The sequence below is a fragment of the Neovison vison genome, chromosome 13, assembly GCF_020171115.1.
Source record: "Neovison vison isolate M4711 chromosome 13, ASM_NN_V1, whole genome shotgun sequence".
Lineage (NCBI taxonomy): Eukaryota > Metazoa > Chordata > Mammalia > Carnivora > Mustelidae > Neogale > Neogale vison.
In genome coordinates this window covers 594,923-612,910 of record NC_058103.1, presented here as the reverse complement: position 1 = coordinate 612,910, position 17,988 = coordinate 594,923, and the positions used below count along the sequence as shown (strand labels likewise).

Here is a 17,988-nt window from a genome sequence, read left to right as displayed (position 1 = left end):
CCTAATCCTTGTTGAGAACATGGGTACCCTGCAACCCCCTGACCTGTGTTTAGACAGAGCTTCTCCTCTGAATGAAAAAAAGCCCAGGAAATGCTCCTCATGCAACCCCACCTTGGAATGACAGAGAGACACCCTGAATCTGTTCTTGGCTCTGCTATCTGAATAACTTACTCGTGGATTGGTGTGTCTCCAAAATACTGCACCCATGAGCTTATAATTGCATTCATTCCTCCATCTCTTTAAAATTAAGACATCTAAAAGTTCTGGGATATTATGCTCTTCAAATATGCTTCTCATTGCCTTGAGTTTGGTAAATACAATCGATAGAACAGGATATCTACACACCCTTTAGCTTTCCCTGTCCTACTTATATGTTACATTGTTTTCTGCAAAAGGAAACCCTGAATTCTGAGAGGAAAGATGTCCCCAGAGCCTTGGGTACCCGTTCCTGGGTCAGCAGCTCTGTGCTGGTTGGTCCTGAGCACCCCATGCCATCCAAACCCTGTCCTGCAGGGAAGATGCTGTCTGGGCTCATGGAGTATTTACTGCAGTGTTTCTACTCCAATATTACATGGCAAAGGGAAGCAGGACGTGTCACCCCACATGTACCTCTGGAATTAAAAGTACTTGAGATAGCCCATGCACCCTTTCAGGTTCCCATCACCCTGAACCTGAAGATAAGTGTCAAATGGGAAAGGCTCCCTCTCTGTACCAGAAAGAGAGAGATGTCCTTAGCACCAGAAGTAGGACTTTAAGAACCTGGATGCTTTACAAACAAATCTTATTTCTTTACTAATTTATGTCCACAAACCCATGCTTCTTTTTATTATCATTCTTCACAAATTTACTGTTGATCTTTCCAAAGGTTTAAGAGTTTTCTTCTTTCCTCACACCTTTGTGTCTTACATTTATATGACTCTTATTGCACTGCTAGGTATTTACACCAAAGATACAGACGTAGTGAAAAGAAGGGGCATATGCACCCCAATGTTCATAACAGCAATGTCCACAGTGGAAAGAGTCGAGATGTTTGGATAAAGAAGACGTGGTCCATGTATACAATGTGATATTACTTAACCATCAGAAAGTATGAATACCCAACTTTTGTATCAACGTGGATGGGACTGGAGGAGATTATACTGTGTGAAATAAGTAAAGCAGAGAAAGTCAATTATTGTATGGTTTAACTCACTTGTGGAACATCATGAATGTCATGGTGGACATTAGGAGAAAGAATGTACAAGTGAAGGGGTGCGGATTGGAAATGGTGATGAACCATAAGAGGCTGTGGAATTCAGGAAACATTCTGAGGGTTTTAGACAGGAGCAGGTTAAGGGGATGGCTCAGCCTGATGATGGGCATGAAGGAGGTCATGTATTGCATGGAACCCTGGGTGTTCTATGTAAACAATGAGTGTTGGAACACTGAAACAAAACTAATGATGTACTGCATAGTGACTAACATAACATAATAAAAAACTGAAAAGAAATTTAAAAAATAAATAAAAATTTAAGAAACCAAGACTGGTTTTGAAAGAAAAAAATAATAAAAAATAAAAATAAGAATGAAAATAAAATAAATGCAATATTAAGTTCATTTGAAGCGGGGGGGTGGGAGGTTGGGGTACCAGGTGGTGGGTATTATAGAGGGCACAGCTTGCATGGAGCACTGGGTGTGGTGAAAAAATAATGAATACTGTTTTTCTGAAAATAAATAAATTGGGAAAAAAATATTAAGTTCATTTTCACTGGTTTTCTTATATCAATTTAATTGTTAAAACAGCTGAAGGTCCTAGAAAGGAAGGTGGTGAAACTTTCTGCCCCTACAATGTGTGTGCTGTGCCTTCAGGGAGCTCTTCCAATGGCACCATGTTCTCTGATAACTTCTCCTGTAAGACTGAGATGGCCTCACAAGACCTGCACACTCTAAAGGGAGACCCCAAGCAAAGGATCTCAGAACCCACCCGGGAGCCCCTTCCCTGGAGCCCCTACCTGCACTGACACAGTCTGTAGTCATCGAGAGTCCATAAACTCTGGGGGATATTGGGGTGGGGTCTCTTATCTCCTTTAGGTTCCTGGGATTGAAGGTTACGTCTGATTGTATGAGCTCATGCACACGCATGTAGCTCACAGTCTGCTCCACACCCACTATCCAATAATATGCACTGATGCTGTTGCTGATATTAGCAGTAGGGATCCAAATTTCCCTTTTCCTTGTACTCAGCACATGGACAGTGCCCTCCCCTTGCTGCTGGGACCAGGTATGTGCCTCCATTCATGACAACACAACAAAAGCAAAGAATTCAAGCAGAGACTGGGAAGTGCATGCACGTTGGGTTTTTTGTGTTCTTCCAGCACCTGGGACCCTGCAGACCCTGTGGACGGAAGAGCCCATGCTTGCTCCTCAGAGGGTCATTTCTGGGTTGACCCACCCTGTCGTTGCTGCCATCACTGAGCCCTTGGCATGTGGGAAAGCCCCAGTAGACCTGCAGCCCCAGGAGGTCCCCTTTCCCAGTGGGCACAGCCAGGACACTAAGGACAGGACTCTGGAGGTCACTAGACAGGGCATTTTTTCTAAGACTAAGGCTGGTGCTGATGTGGGGACAGGTGATCTGGAATGCTGTCTTGTTGGGTCAGGGTCTCCTGCTTGAGTGACAATGAAGGGTCTCTGAGATAGGGGTGTCCTCCCAGAATTCAGTCTCCTTCTCACCTGTGCAGATGGGCTCCATGAAGAACTGGCCTGTCTTTCTAACATTTCCAGAACAGCTGGTAATTGACATAAGAAGGCACAGTGGGGGAGACGCATCTGCTTCTGGTTTGGATAAACTGTCTCATCATAAGAGCTTGATGTTGTATGTAGAAAGTCCTTGTGGTTCTTCTTCAGAGACAGCTGCGCTTCTGGGTATGGGGAGGATTGTGGTGACTGCAAGAGTGTCCCATCCTCCAGCCTGTACTCTGGGCTTGTACAGTTGGGCTTCATGCACCACACAGCAGGATCAGTGGTGTGTGTGCCTCAGACCTGGCTGGATCACTGGCTTCATGCCCACCAAACAGGAGGTTGTATTAGTGAATGTACTCTGGAATATGCATGGTCCTGCTGGGCAGTGTGGACACCAGCAGATGTGAGGCTGGTTCTGGGATTGAGGACAGACATGAGAAGTCATCCCCTGACTATTTTGTACCTGAAACTGTGAGTCATGGTGACCCCATGCCTATGGGAGAGATAATCCTGAGAACTGGGGTGGAAGAGAAGCAGCACCAAGTTATTGACTCAGCTGATGCTGCTCCACATCTCCTGGTGGGCAGGGAAGTAGAGTGAAAGGTTAGTGGAGTCAGTGCTTGAATATCTTCCCCAGATTCCAGACAATCACTCTTCAGCAGACAGCGTTCTTTCTGTCCATTCATGGGGCTGCATTCTGCTGGTCATCCCCTCTTCTGACACCTTCCCCTTGTACCTCAAGCAACACTTTCTCCTGTGATGCTCCCAGAAGCCTCACAGATGTTCCTGGAAAATCTAATGAAGAATTGAGAGAGGTACTGGTCAAGACCACAAGGACACAGGGAGGCCACAGTGTGAGGCCCAGGAGGGAGGATCCAGGATTTGGTCTGGAAAGTGTTGTAGGGTCCTTGTCCTCAACCTGGTATCACCATTGTCCCTGAGTGTCTCTTTCTTGTCCTCAGAATGATCTGCATTCTGTAGCCCCTCAGTTTTAATCCCTTCCTGTGTCTGTGGTGTGAGTTTTCTTCTGTGAGGAGGGCACTATTCCCAATATGAGGCCTTACCCTCCTGATGCACCCTTCCCAAAGTCTCCACGTACTTGTTCCATCACATGTTAGGTTTCACGTTGGGAAATTATATCACGTGGAAATTATATCAGCAACTGAAGGATCAGTTAGTTATGATGGAAGGCTTCTCCCATCCAGCACCTCAATCTAAGCACTCTCATGGACGCACTGGAAGCTTCTGGTCTCTGTGTGCACACAGCAAACACAAGACCTTCAGAACAAGCTGGTGAACTTGGGGATTGGAGAAATTTCACCTGAGATCTTGGGTAAGTCCTCTTCCTACTTCTAATAGTTTTATTAACATCATGTTCTTAGGTATTTCCATTCCCATTGTCCAGGGACTCTATTTATCCCTTTTACCTATTGGTCACTTATTTTCTCTTTCACTAATTTTTTTTTAAATTTTTTTTAAATTTATTTATTTTCAGAAAAACATTATTCATTATTTTTTCACCACACCCAGTGCTCCATGCAAGCCGTGCCCTCTATAATACCCACCACCTGGCACCCCAACCTCCCACCCCCCGCCTCTTCAAACCTCTCAGATTGTTTTTCAGAGTCCATAGTCTCTCATGGTTCACCTCCCCTTCCAATTTACCCAAATTCCCTACTCCTCTTTCACTAATTTTTATGGGTCTTGAAGGAATTGGTCATCAGTCTTTATAGTCCAATGATTCATTACTTACAACCATAAGGCTCATTCCTTCATCTTCTACTATACAAATGGGAAACCTTATTAGAAAGACTAATTCTTTGCCTTTGACTTGGCAGAGCCATCACAAATTTTCAACTGACCCACAATAAAATCCCCAATTTACTGTCTTTTCTTGGGATTATTAAAGCATTTTTTTAATGTATTTAGTCTTTTATTACATATATATTTGAAATTATGTCTTCAAACCATCAATTTTTATTTTTAATTTTTTCCCCCAATTTATTAATTTTCAGAAAAACATTATTCATTATTTTTTCACTACACCCAGTGCTCCATGCAAGCTTTGCCCTCTATAATACCCACCAGCTGGTACCCCACCCTCCCACCCCCCCCGCCACTTCAAACCCCTCAGACTGTTTTTCAGAGTCCATAGTCTCTCATGTAGTTTTGATTTGAATCTCCCTGATGGCTAGTGAGGATGAACTTTTCTTCATGCCTCTGATAGCCATTTGTATGTCTTCTTTGGAGAAGTGTCTGTCCATGTTTTCTGCCCATTTTTCGATGTGATTATCTGCTTTGTGTGTGTTGAGTTTGAGGAGTTCTTTATAGATCTTGGGTATCAGCCCTTTGTCTAACGTCATTTGTCACTATCTTCTCCCATTCCATGGGTTGCCTCTTTGTTTTGTTGACTGTTTCCTTTGATGTGCAGAAGGTTTTTATATTGACAATGTCCCAAGAGTTCATTTTCTCTTTTGTTTCCTTTGCCTTTGGATACATATCCTGGAAGATGTTGCGGTGGCTGATGTCAAAGACGTTACTGCCTATGTTCTCTTCTATAATTTTGATAGATTCCTGCCTCACACTGAGGCCTATTATCCATTTCAAGTTTATCTTTGTGTACCGTGTAAGAGAATGGCCAAGTTTCATTCTTCTGCACGTGGCTTTCCAATTTTCCCAGCGCCATTTATTGAAGAGACTGTCTTTTTTCCACTAGATATTTTTTCCTGCTTTGTCAGAGATTATTTGATCATAGAGTTGCAGGTCCATTACTGGGGTCTCTGTTTTACTGGTCTATGTGTCTGTGTTTTGCCAGTACCATGCTGTCTTTGTGACAATACGTTTGTAGTATATCTTGAAATCAGGAAACGTGATGCCTCCAGTTTGGTTTTTCTTTTTCAACATTACCTTAGCAATTCTGGGTGTTTTCTGGTTCCATGAAAATTTTAGGATTGTTCGTTCCTGCACAAAGTAATAAAAAAGCATTCCTTGTTCATGGATTGGAAGAATAAACATTGTTAAAATGTCCAGAACAATCTGTACTTTGAAAAGTGCCATCCCGATGAAAATTCTACCAGCATTTTTCAAAAAAAGGACTTTGAATGACACACTCAATCAGACTGATTTCTTATATTATGTTTTAAATTATTTTAATTTAAATTCAGTTCAGTTAACACAGAGTGCATTACCGGTTTCAGAGGTAGATTTTGTGATTCATCAGTTGCCTATAATAGCTAGTGCTCATTCCATGAATTGCCCTCTTTAATGCCCTTTGGCCAGTTACCTCATCCCCCACAGCCATCCCTCGTTTAAACAAAAAATTTTGAAGATAATTTCAGGATTTGGATTGGGGAATGTTCATCCTAGAATTATAGCTTTATTTATTTATTTTCTCACAACATTATCTGCTTAAATTCTTTTTTAAAATTATGTTCAGTTAGCCACCATATAGTACATCATTAATTTTTGATGTAGTGTTCAACAATTCATTATTTGTGTGTAACTCCCACTGCTCCTCCCAGCATGTGTCCTCCGTATCACCCGTCCCCATGTTACCCAATCCCCTGACCCGCACCCCTCCAAAACTCTGTCTGTTCCACTGAGAAACATATTGATTTCTGGTTTTATTTATTTGGGGCTTTCTCTTTTCTTTATGATAAATCTAGGCAGAGGTTTCTCGATTTTATTTTATTTTTTCCAAAGAACTAGACCTTGTTTTCTTTAATCTGTTCTGCTGTTTTTGGTTTTTATATCATTTATTTCTTCTGTAGTCTTTAGTATTCCCTTCCTTCTGCTGTATTTAGCTTCAGTCACTGCACTTTCTCTAGATCCTTTAAGTGTAATGTTAGGTGGTGTCTTAGATTTTTCTTGCTTCTTGAGGTCTTCCTGTATGCTTTGTATTTCTGTTTTTGGAACCATCTTTGCTGCGGAAACATTAAGTAAGAGAAAGTTATGAAAGTTTTATACTCTTCTGTATGTTTGTGTGTGTGTGTGTGTGTGTGTGTGTGTGTGTGTAATGTACAGGCTTTACATCCACAACACACCTGGTAGGTTTTCACTGCTTTCTGATGTTGTCACTAACAATGATGCTCTGAGCATTGTTTAAGACAGTGACACCCCCCTCCAAAGACCATTTCTTCCTCTTCTTATTTTTTTTTAGAATGTACAACTGTTTAATATAATTACATGAACTTCAGGATGTATTAAATATCAACAACATTTTTTCTATTTTACTATGAAGGGCATCATATGCAAAAGTGAATCTGTGGTCTTTTTTAAAAATTTACTTTTTATTTACTTTCAGCATAACAGTTCTCATTATTTTTGCTTTACTTTGTTTACTTTGGATTATTGATGCCTTTATGGCTTCATGTGCAGCGTGCACTTTATGCTTTTTCTATCAAGTGTACACGTTGATCTGCGTGGACATGTGATGCATACTGAGTGCCTCTGGGATTCCTGTAAAGGTTCAGTTGATGGGCATCAGGATATTTGTGATTCATTGATATTTAGGGACAGGAATAAACAACATGAGTGATTCTGTATTTCGTGCATTTTAATATAATTGTTTTCCCATTGGAACAAATTTTAGAAATCAGAGAGTGAAAAGTTAAGCACAGAATCATGTGTGCAGAGAGGGCCATGAGGGAAAGTGTTCTCTGGAGAGGAATCGCCAGATCCTGACCGGAAACTTGTCCATAACCTCCATCTGCATCTTCTCCTGGGCTTAAAGACAGAATTGGTGAGGAGTGTGCACCCTCTGGTGGTCCCTATCCTCTCCTACAGTGAGGTTTCTGTCTGGGCTCACACTGATGTCCCCTTGCTGTGTCATTTCACAGTAATACATGGCCGTGTCCTTGGCTCTCAGGTTGTTCATCTACAGATACAGTATATTCTTGCTATTGTCTCTGGAGATGCTGAATTGTACAGAGTCTGTGTAGTTTGTGCTACTTCCATCATTGCTAATCCATGCGACCCACTGCAGCCACTTCCCTGGAGCCCAGTGGACCCAGCTCATGTGGTGACTGCTGAAGGTGAATCCAGAGCCTGCACAGGAGAGTCTCAAGATCCCCCAGTCTTACCATGTCTTTCCCAGACTCCACCAGCTGCACCTCACACTGGACACCTGAGAACACAAGACATCCTGCTCAGGCAATTGTCACAGACCCACCGTTTCTCTCGTTCGTATCCACTCTCATACTCAAGGTCTCTTGTTCACCATGAATTACTGTTTAAAATAGCAACAAGGAAAACCCAGTGAAGCACAAAGTCCATAGTGAGTTGTCTGTGTCTTTTCTTGATTACTGATTGGAACACCTGGAAATCCTGGTGCTGGGGTTCCTCTTCCAGCTGCATGGTCAGGGCTGGGCTGTTTTAATCAGCAGAGGGAAGGCCCTATTTGCATGTTCTCTGAGTATATATCAATTTTTCCAGGTAGCGTCCGCATGATGGCAGTGACCTAGAGCAGTTGTGAAGGTCCTGGGGGAGTTTGGTCACCATGATATCTTTGAGGAAACTGTATCTTTTACTTTGTGATTTTGGTAGAGAAACTGCTTAACACCCATTATATTCCTTTTTTCACTATGCACCCCATCATCGTGATGTAGGTACCCATTTTACCAGTATTTTACAGGTGGGTATGTACACAATGCAGCACAGAATGGTTGTGTGAATTTCCAGGTGAGAACAGCAGGTGAAGTTGAACCCCAGTGTCTGAGTCTGTGCTCCTCACCATGGGAACTATTTGCTCCCTTCAACCTCCTGCAGACAGAGCTGGACATGAGATTTGCAGGCTTCCTGAATTTCCAGAATTCCCAGTAGACTTATGTGCGGCGACCAGGTCTTTTTTTTTTTTTTCAGCGTAACAGTATTCATGGTTTTTGCACCACACCCAGTGCTCCATGCAATCCGTTCCTTCTCTAATACCCACCACCTGGTTACCTCAATCTCCCAACCCCTTCCCCTTCAAAACCCTCAGATTGTTTTTCAGAGTCCATAGTCTTTCATGGTTCACCTCCACTTCCAATTTCCCTCAACTCCCTTCTCCTCTCCATCTCCCCATGTCCTCCATGCTATTTGTTATGCTCCACGGGTGAATGAATAAAAAAGATGTGGTCCATATACACTATGGAGTATTATGCCTCCATCAGAAAGGATGAAGACCCAACTTTTGTAGCAATATGGACGGGACTTGAAGAGATTATGCTGAGTGAAATAAGTCAAGCAGAGAGAGTCAATTATCATATGGTTTCACTTATTTGTGGAGCAACCAGGTCTTTCTGTCACAAAACTTGGAGACACTGAGAAGCCTTGACAGAAACTCACAGAGCTTGTGGAGATGCTGTGGGCTAACCAAAAGGGACATTTATACCTGTTCTCTCTGTACACATCCATGGAAAACTTTAAATAACGATAAAAGAATGGAATTATTATTTAAACAATTAACATCAGAACACTTGAGATCAACGCATGCTGTTAGTTAAAGACAGTTCTTCATTTCTGAAATGGAGATCATTGTACTTCTATGCTCATATTTATTGTCATGATGATATCAATTATATTTATCCCAGTGCTTCACCCTTGGCAAGTTTGGTTTTTGTCATTTTGATGGTTTATTCCAAAAATGGAGGACTCTTTTGTATTTCCACATATTTACAAACTGTTTACTGTGTTTCTGTGTGGGAGAAGTTAACAGAGCATTTATCTGGAAACCATCGAGAGGGGAACAGCCATCAACCAACCTCTTGTCCTGGATCATGAGCTTCATGGTTCTTGAGTCAGAGGGGTTGTGAGTGCACCCTGTTGGTCCCAGTGCACCAGCAGGTGTCACAGACCCTTGCAGAGATACAGGGACTCCTCTTTTCCCTTCCCCATTTATCCAACACGCAAGGAGTTACCCTCTCAGCATAACCACTATGGATTGTCCTATTGGTAGGATATGTCCTCATACTTATTTCCTTTACTTGAGCTCCTCAGCTCTGCTCATAGGCAACAATATCCAATATTTATTTTATTCAGATGTGAGCAGGAATGTTGGATCAAGTTCCTATGATCTTAAGCCGCTGAAGTTTTTCCCTCCTGAGGGTAAATTTATAGGTTCTATTGTATGGGAAATGTCTCCTCTCTCGGTAAGGTGAGGGTCAGCTGCTTTTCCTGGGAGGAATAGTCCTAGAAACCATTTCTCTATATGCTTCCAATTATATTTGATGTGAATCCCTAATGAAATTGTCATTGGTCTGAGAATTGTCTTCAGCAGGTATTGGACTTTAGTCATTCTGTCAGGTATGAGGTGACATCTTTCCATGGTTTTGATTTGTGTTTCGCTGATGATGGCTAATGTTCAGCATCTTTTCATGTACCTGATAACCATCTGGATGTCTTATTTCAATAAGTGTTTATTACTTCCTTTCTTCTGACCATTTTTTAACTGTATTATTTGCATGTTGAGTGTGGTAAAGTCTTTATAGATTATGGATATTAAACTTATCAGATATGTTTTCTTCAGATATCTTCTCCCATTTATGATTCATATGTGGAATTCATGAAGAAAAAAAATGAACATAAGTGAAGTAGGAAAAGGAAAAAATGAAGGAGGGAAACAACCATAAGTGACTCAGTAATAGAGAACAAAGTGCAGGTTTTTGGAGGAGATGAATGAGGATTGGGGAGATGGATGATGAGCATGAAAGAAGGCACCAGTTTTGATGAACACTAGGTGTTGTATGTAATGATGAATCACTGAATTATACTCCAGAAGCCAATATTACACTGTGTGGTAACTAATAAAATTTAAATTAAATATAAAATAGAAAAATGCAGCAGGTACTGGAATACATGTGTGGTGTCAGACAGTGAGGACTGTGGAACAACACATCGTAAACATGCATTCTCAAGCTTGGGCTTGTTCCTGCGGAGGAATGGGAGGTGCAAGGAAAGGCCAGCTGACACTTGTCCATGCTTCATGAGTTCTCAGATGCACCACTGTGAACCAGCCTGTCCCAGGAGCTCAGGACAACCACACTTAGGCAGGATGTGGGATGCAAGGTGTTTGGACAGCTGCCAGTGAGTTGTGGGCACAGACGAGTTGGGAAATGCCAACCCATATGGCACCACACAGAGAGTCATGACTGTTTTAGTTAATTATGTCCACAACCGGTCAGGGAGAAAATGGATAAATGCAAGGAGTTGAGTCTCTTTACTCTAGATCCCAATGAATATCACTTTGGGACATAATTTCTCTATTTCTACCTAAATTAGAGAAAACGTTGAAATTATTATGAAACTATAAAACCATTCACTAAACATATGAGCATTAATTTTCTCTGTTAGTTGTTAAAAATGCCTGCCTTTAATTGTTTATTTTAGAAAAAAACCCCACATAATATGTAGAATCTTAAATATTTGAAATGCAATGGTGACAAGCATATACATCACATGATTTTACACTAAAGCATCTCCAAGAGTCTCATTTCTTCCACCACACCTGACATGTGGACCAGCCCTGCAATGATCAGGGCCTCAGGACTGAACCTTAGTCTTGCCTCTCATAAGTTGTCATCTGCATGTTTCCAAGAGCTTTTTAGTGTTACTGGTTTAACCAAGTAGAGTTGAGATACATAGAGTATGTTAATGTTTACTGGTTGTGTTCTATTCTTCTTCACATACAAAGGACATAAACAGAAGGAAACTATACTAAAGTTAAAATAAAGCAAATGAATAGTCAAGAAGCAAAATTAAAAAATAGGCAAGGAACCCCCTAACCCTACAAGCTATAAAACTTTGAACAGTGTGGAGATTCCTCAAGAAATTAAAAATAGAACTTCCCTATGACCCTGCAATTGCACTCCTGGGTATTTACCCCAAAGATACAGACGTCGTGAAAAGAAGGGTAATCTGTACCCCAATGTTTATAGCAGCAATGGTCACAGTCGCCAAACTGTGGAAAGAACCAAGATGTCCTACAACAGACGAATGGATAAGGAAGATGTGGTCCATATACACTATGGAGTATTATGCCTCCATCAGAAAGGATGAATACCCAACTTTTGTAGCAACATGGACGGGACTGGAAGAGATTATGCTGAGTGAAATAAGTCAAGCAGAGAGAGTCAGTTATATGGTTTCACTTATTTGTGAAGCATAACAAATAGTGTGGAGGACATGGGAGTTAGAGAGGAGAAGGGAGTTGGAGGAAATTGGAAGGGGAGGTGAGTCACGAGAGACTATGGACTCTAAAACACAATCTGAGGGGTTTGAAGTGGCGGGGGTGTGGGAGTTGGGGTACCAGGTGGTAGGTATTATAGAGGGCACCGATTGCATGGAGCACTGGGTGTGGTGAAAAAATAATGAATACTGTTTTTCTGAAAATAAATAAATTAATTAAAAAATGGAAAACACCAGTGTATGTATCAAAAAGTTCAGGTTAGAAGGTTATTATGGAATTTGATGTACTAGACATCTCATTGTGATGGTAAATAGGTTAAAAAATTATCTATATTAAAAAAATTAGCCCCGTTCATGTTGCTACAAAAGTTGGATATTCATCCTTTCTGATGGAGGTATAATACTCTAGTGTATATGGACCACATTTTCCTTATCCATTCGTACATTGAAGGGCATCTTGGTTCTTTCCATAGTTTGGCGACCGTGGCCATTGCTGCTATAAACATTGGGGTACAGATGGCTCTTCTTTTCACGACATCTGTATCTTTGGGGTAAGTACCTAGGAGTGCAATTGCAGGGTAATAGGGAAGTTTTATTTTTAGTTTTGAGGAATCTCCACACTGTTCTCCAAAGAGGCTGCACCAACTTGTATTCCCACCAACTTTTGTAGCAATATGGAGGGGACTCGAAGAGATTATGCTGAGTGAAATAAGTCAAGCAGAGAGAGTCAATTATCATATGGTTTCACTTATTTGTGGAGCATAGCAAAAAGCATGGAGGACATGTGGAGTTAGAGGTGAGAAGGGAGCTGGGGTAAATTGGAAGGGGAGGTGAATTATGAGAGACTATGGACTCTGAAAAACAATCTGAGGGGTTTGAAGTGGCAGGGAGTGGGAGTTTGGGGTACCAGGTGGTGGTTATTATAGAGGGCACGGATTGCATGGAGCACTGGGTGTGGTGAAAAAATAATGAATACTGTTATGATGAAAATAAATAAATTAATTTTATCATAAAAAAACCGCACACACTGAGATACCACTTTGCACCAATTAGAATTGCCAAAATTAACAAGACATTAAATTACATGTGTTGGAGGGGATGTGGAGAAAGGGGAACCCTCTTACACTGTTGGTGGGAATGCAAGTTGGAGCAGCTGCTTTGGAAAACATTGTGGAGATTCCTTAAGAAATTAAAAATAGAGCTTCCCTATGACCCTGTAATTGCAGTACTGGGTATTTACACCAAAGATACAGATGTCGTGAAAAGAAGGGCCATCTGTACCCCAATGTTTATAGCAGCAATGGATACGGTCACCAAACTGTGGAAAGAACCAAGATGCCTTCAATGGATGAATGGATAAGGAAGATGTGGTCCATATACACTATGGAGTATTACGCCTCCATCAGAAAGGATGAATACCCAACTTTTGTAGCAACATGGACGGACTGGAAGAGATTATCCTGAGTGTAATAAGTGAAGCAGAGAGAGTCAATTATCATATGGTTTCACTTACTTGTGAAGCATTAGGAATAACACAGATGACATTAGGAGAAGGAAAGGAAAAGTGAAATGGGGTGAATCACAGGGGGAGATGAACCACGAGAGACTGTGGCCTCTGAGAAACAAACAGTGTTTTGGAAGCAAGGGGGTGTGGAGATGGATGAGCCTGGTGTTCGGTATTAAGGCGGCCATCTAGTGTATGGAGCACAAGGCGTGGTGCATAAACAATGATTCTTGGATCTCTGAGAAAATAAAATTAAATTTTAAAAGTTTTATATTCACTTGGGTGTGTATGTGTGTCTCTGTGATTGTTTGTGACCTTCAAACTCTATCCACACAACATCCTGGTGCAGGTTTCCTCTTCTATTCCATGTTGTCATTAATATTGATACTGTGAGTGTAGTTCAAGTTTGAGACTGTACCAGGGCTGTTAATTCTCTTGCTTTGCATTGTTGATGCCTCTGTAGGCTCATATCCAGCACGCACTTTACACTGGTTTGACAAACTTGCACTGAGCTGGGTGATCCTCTAATGAACAGAGAGTGTAGCTGGGAATCCTGTAAGGTTCAGATGACATACATGGAGACATTTGTAATTCATCGGTATTTAGAGACAGGAACAAGCAAGTATAATTGACACTGTCTTTTGTGCTGTTCATAAAGTTGTTGTCCCAGATTTCTAAATCAGAGACTGAAGAGGAATCCCAGAATCATGTGTCCAGAGAGGCTCCCTTGGGGAAAAAGCTTGAAGGCATGAATGGCAAAGGCCCTGACAGGAAACCTGCCCATATCAGCTGTGCCTGCTTCTGGGGCTTAAAGACAGAACTGGTGAGTGGTGTGCACCGCCTGGTGGTCCAGATCCCGTCCTACAGTGAGGATTGTGTCTGGGCTCACACTGATGTGCCCTCACTGTGTCTGTTGGACAGTAATACATGGCCGTGTCCTCAGCTCTCAGGCTATTCATCTGCAGATACAGCGTGTTCTTGCCGTTGTCTCTGGAGATGGTGAATTGGCCCGTCACAGAGTCTGCATAGCTTGTGCTACTTCCATCATTGCTAATACTTGTGACCCACTGCAGCCCTTCCCTGGAGCCTTGCGGACCCAGTTCATGTAGTAGCTGCTGAAGGTGAAACCAGAGGCTGCACAGGAGAGTCTCAGGGACCCACTAGGCTTCACCAGGTCTCCCCCAGATTCCACCAGCTGCACCTCACACTGGACACCTGCAGACACAAGACATCCTTGTCAGGAAACTGTCACACGCCCACTCTTTGTCTCACTCATATCCACTCTCACACTCACGGTCTCTTATTCTGTGTAAACTACCTTATAAAAGAGCAACAAGGAAAACCCAGCCAAGCACAAACTCCATGGTGAGTTTTCTCTGTCCTCTCCTGATTACTGAGTGGGAACACCTGGAAATCTCATGGCTGGGATTTCTTCAAGCTGCAGGGTCCAGACTGGGCTGTTTTAATCTGCAGAGGGTGGGCCCTATTTGCATGCCCTCTAACTATATATCCAGCTTGGGATCTAAGCTGATGGAGATGGCAGTGACCAGAGCAGGTGTGACTGCTGTGACTTTGTGGCATTGACAGGATTTGGGAAAAATGATTTTTTTATTATATGATTTTCCAGAGTACACACTTGGCCTCCTGTGCTCTTTCTACACATTTACCCACATCTTGGGGTGTTTGTTTCATGTTACACCATAAAGAGTTTTGAACAATCACCCATAATTATAGAGGTTGTGTAAGGTGTCCAAGAGCATGTGTGGGGTGTGAGCCCCAAGAATTGGCCTGGGCTCCTCCCCCACCAGACCTCATGTCCTCTGAATCACCTGTAGGACAGAGTGGGCAGGTTCATGAGGAAGGTGGAATCTCTGCTGTTGATGGGGACAAGATGATTTTGCTTCTTTTAGATTTTCTCTAAAAAGTGGAGAGAATTAGTGTTTGTGCAGTTCTATTTTCAAGGCTCTAACATTTCAGTATCTCTACGTTCCTCCAAAGTCATTTCTGGCATTATCTGCAACAGCTCTGCTGTGTGTACTTCACACAGGATGAAATGCACAAGTGTAGGTTGTGTGATATGGTAAACCCTTTTGTCAGAATCAGCATTATCCAGAGCAAGCAAATCAATTTACCACAAAATTTCCTGTATTTTCTTTGCAATTATTCCCTCCTCATTCCTTCTTCATTCTGTCCCCACATTACTATTGATCTTCATGTTACCTCAAACTAGCTTTAATTTTCTAGAATATATAATTTTGTAATTGTATTAAGTTTAACTTTTTTCTACTTCTATTACTCAAATACTTGACAAGACCACGATATTTATTACTTTTTTTTACATTTTTATTTATATATTTTTTTCTGTTTCTTTTTATTTTTATTTTTTTTCCAATTCATTTATTTTCAGAAAAACAGTATTCATTATTTTTTCACCACACCCAGTACTCCATGCAAGCCGTGCCCTCTATAATACCCACCACCTGGTACCCCACCCTCCCATGCCCCCGCCACTTCAAACCCCTCAGACTGTTTTTCAGAGTCCATAGTCTCTCATGGTTCACCTCCCCTTCCAATTTACCCAAAATCCCTACTCCTCTCTAATGCCCCTTGTCCTCCATGCTATTGGTTATGCTCCACAAATGAGTGAATCCATATGATAATGGACTCTCTCTGCTACACTTATTTCACTCAGCATAATCTCTTCCAGTCCCGTCCATGTTGCTACAAAATTTGGATATTCATCCTTTGTGATGGAGGCATAATACTCCATAGTGTATATGGACCACATCTTCCTTATCCATTCATCCGTTGAAGGGCATCTTGGTTCTTTCCATAGTTTGGCGACCATGGCCATTGCTGCTAAAAACATTGGGGTACAGATGGACCTTCTTTTCACGACATCTGTATCTTAGGGTAAATACCCAGGAGTGCAATTGCAGGGTCGTAGGGAAGGTCTATTTTTAATTTCTTGAGGAATCTCCACACTGTTCTCCAAAGAGGCTGCACCAACTTGCATTCCCACCAACAGTGGAAGAGAGTTCCCCTTTCTCCACATCCTCTCCAACACATGTTGTTTCCTGTTTTGTTAATTTTGGCCATTCTAACTGGTGTAAGGTGATATCTCAATGTGGTTTTAATTTGAATCTCCCTGAGGGCTAATGATGATGAGCATTTTTTCATGTGTCTGATAGCCATTTGTATGTCTTGATTGGAGAAGTGTCTGTTCATATCTTCTGCCCATTTTTTGATGTGTTTGTCTGTTTCGTGTGGGTTGAGTTTGAGGAGTTCATTATAGATCCTGGATATCAACCTTTTGTCTGTACTGTCATTTGCAAATATCTTCTCCCATTCCGTTGGTTGCCTCTTTGTTTTTTGACTGTTTCCTTTGCTGTGCAGAAGCTTTTGATTTTGATGAAGTCCCAGAAGTTTATTTTCGCTTTTGTTTCCTTTGCCTTTGGAGACGTATCTTGAAAGAAGTTGCTGTGGCTGATATCAAAGAGATTACTGCCTATGTTCTCCTCTAAGATTCTGATGGATTCCTGTCTCACGTTGAGGTCTTTTATCCATTTAGAGTTGATCTTTGTGTACGGTGTAAGAGAATGGTCGAGTTTCATTCTTCTACATATAGCTGTCCAATTTTCCCAGCACCATTTATTGAAGAGACTGTCTTTTTTCCACTGTATATTTTTTCCTGTTTTGTCGAAGATTTATTGACCATAGAGTTGAGGGTGCATATCTGGGCTCTCTACTCTGTTCCACTGGTCTATGTGTCTGTTTTTATGCCAGTACCATGCTGTCTTGGTGATCACAGCTTTGTAATAAAGCTTGAAATCAGGTAAGGTGATGCCGCCAGCTTTATTTTTGTTTTTCAACATTTCCTTAGCGATTCGGGGTCTCTTCTGATTCCATACAAATTTTAGGATTATTTGTTCCAGCTCTTTGAAGAATGCCAGTGGAATTTTGATCGGAATGGCATTAAAAGTATAGATTTCTCTAGGCAGTATAGACATTTTAACAATGTTTATTCTTCCGATCCAAGAGCATGGAATGGTCTTCCATCTTTTTGTGTCTTCTTCAATTTCCTTCATGAGTGTTCTATAGTTCCTCAAGTATAGTTCCTTTACCTCTTTAGTTAGGCTTATTCCCAGGTATCTTATGGTTCTTGGTGCTATAGTAAATGGAATCGATTCTCTAATTTCCCTTTCTGTATTTTCATTGTTAGTGTATAAGAAAGCCACTGATTTCTGCACATTGACTTTGTAACCTGCCACGCTGCTGAATTGCTGTATGAGTTCTAGTAGTTTGGGGGTGGAGTCTTTCTTGGGTTTTCCATATAAAGAATCATGTCATCTGCGAAGAGAGAGAGTTTGACTTCTTCATTACCAATTTGGATACCTTTTATTTCTCTCTGTTGTCTGACTGCTGTTGCTAGGACTTCTAATACTATGTTGAACAAGAGTGGTGAAAGTGGGCATCCTTGTCTTGTTCCTGATCTCAATGGGAAGGCTGCAAGCTTTTTCCCATTGAGGATGATATTTGCTGTGGGTCTTTCATAGATAGATTTGTTGAGGTTCAGGAATGTTCCCTCTATCCCTATACTTTGA

At 41.5% G+C, this 17,988-nt stretch overlaps 1 pseudogene; it reads right to left on the bottom strand.

The window, feature by feature from the left end:
- Positions 1–6,438: 6,438 nt before the first annotated feature.
- Positions 6,439–14,748, bottom strand: LOC122894048 (annotated as a pseudogene).
- Between the last annotated feature and the right edge of the window lie 3,240 nt (positions 14,749–17,988).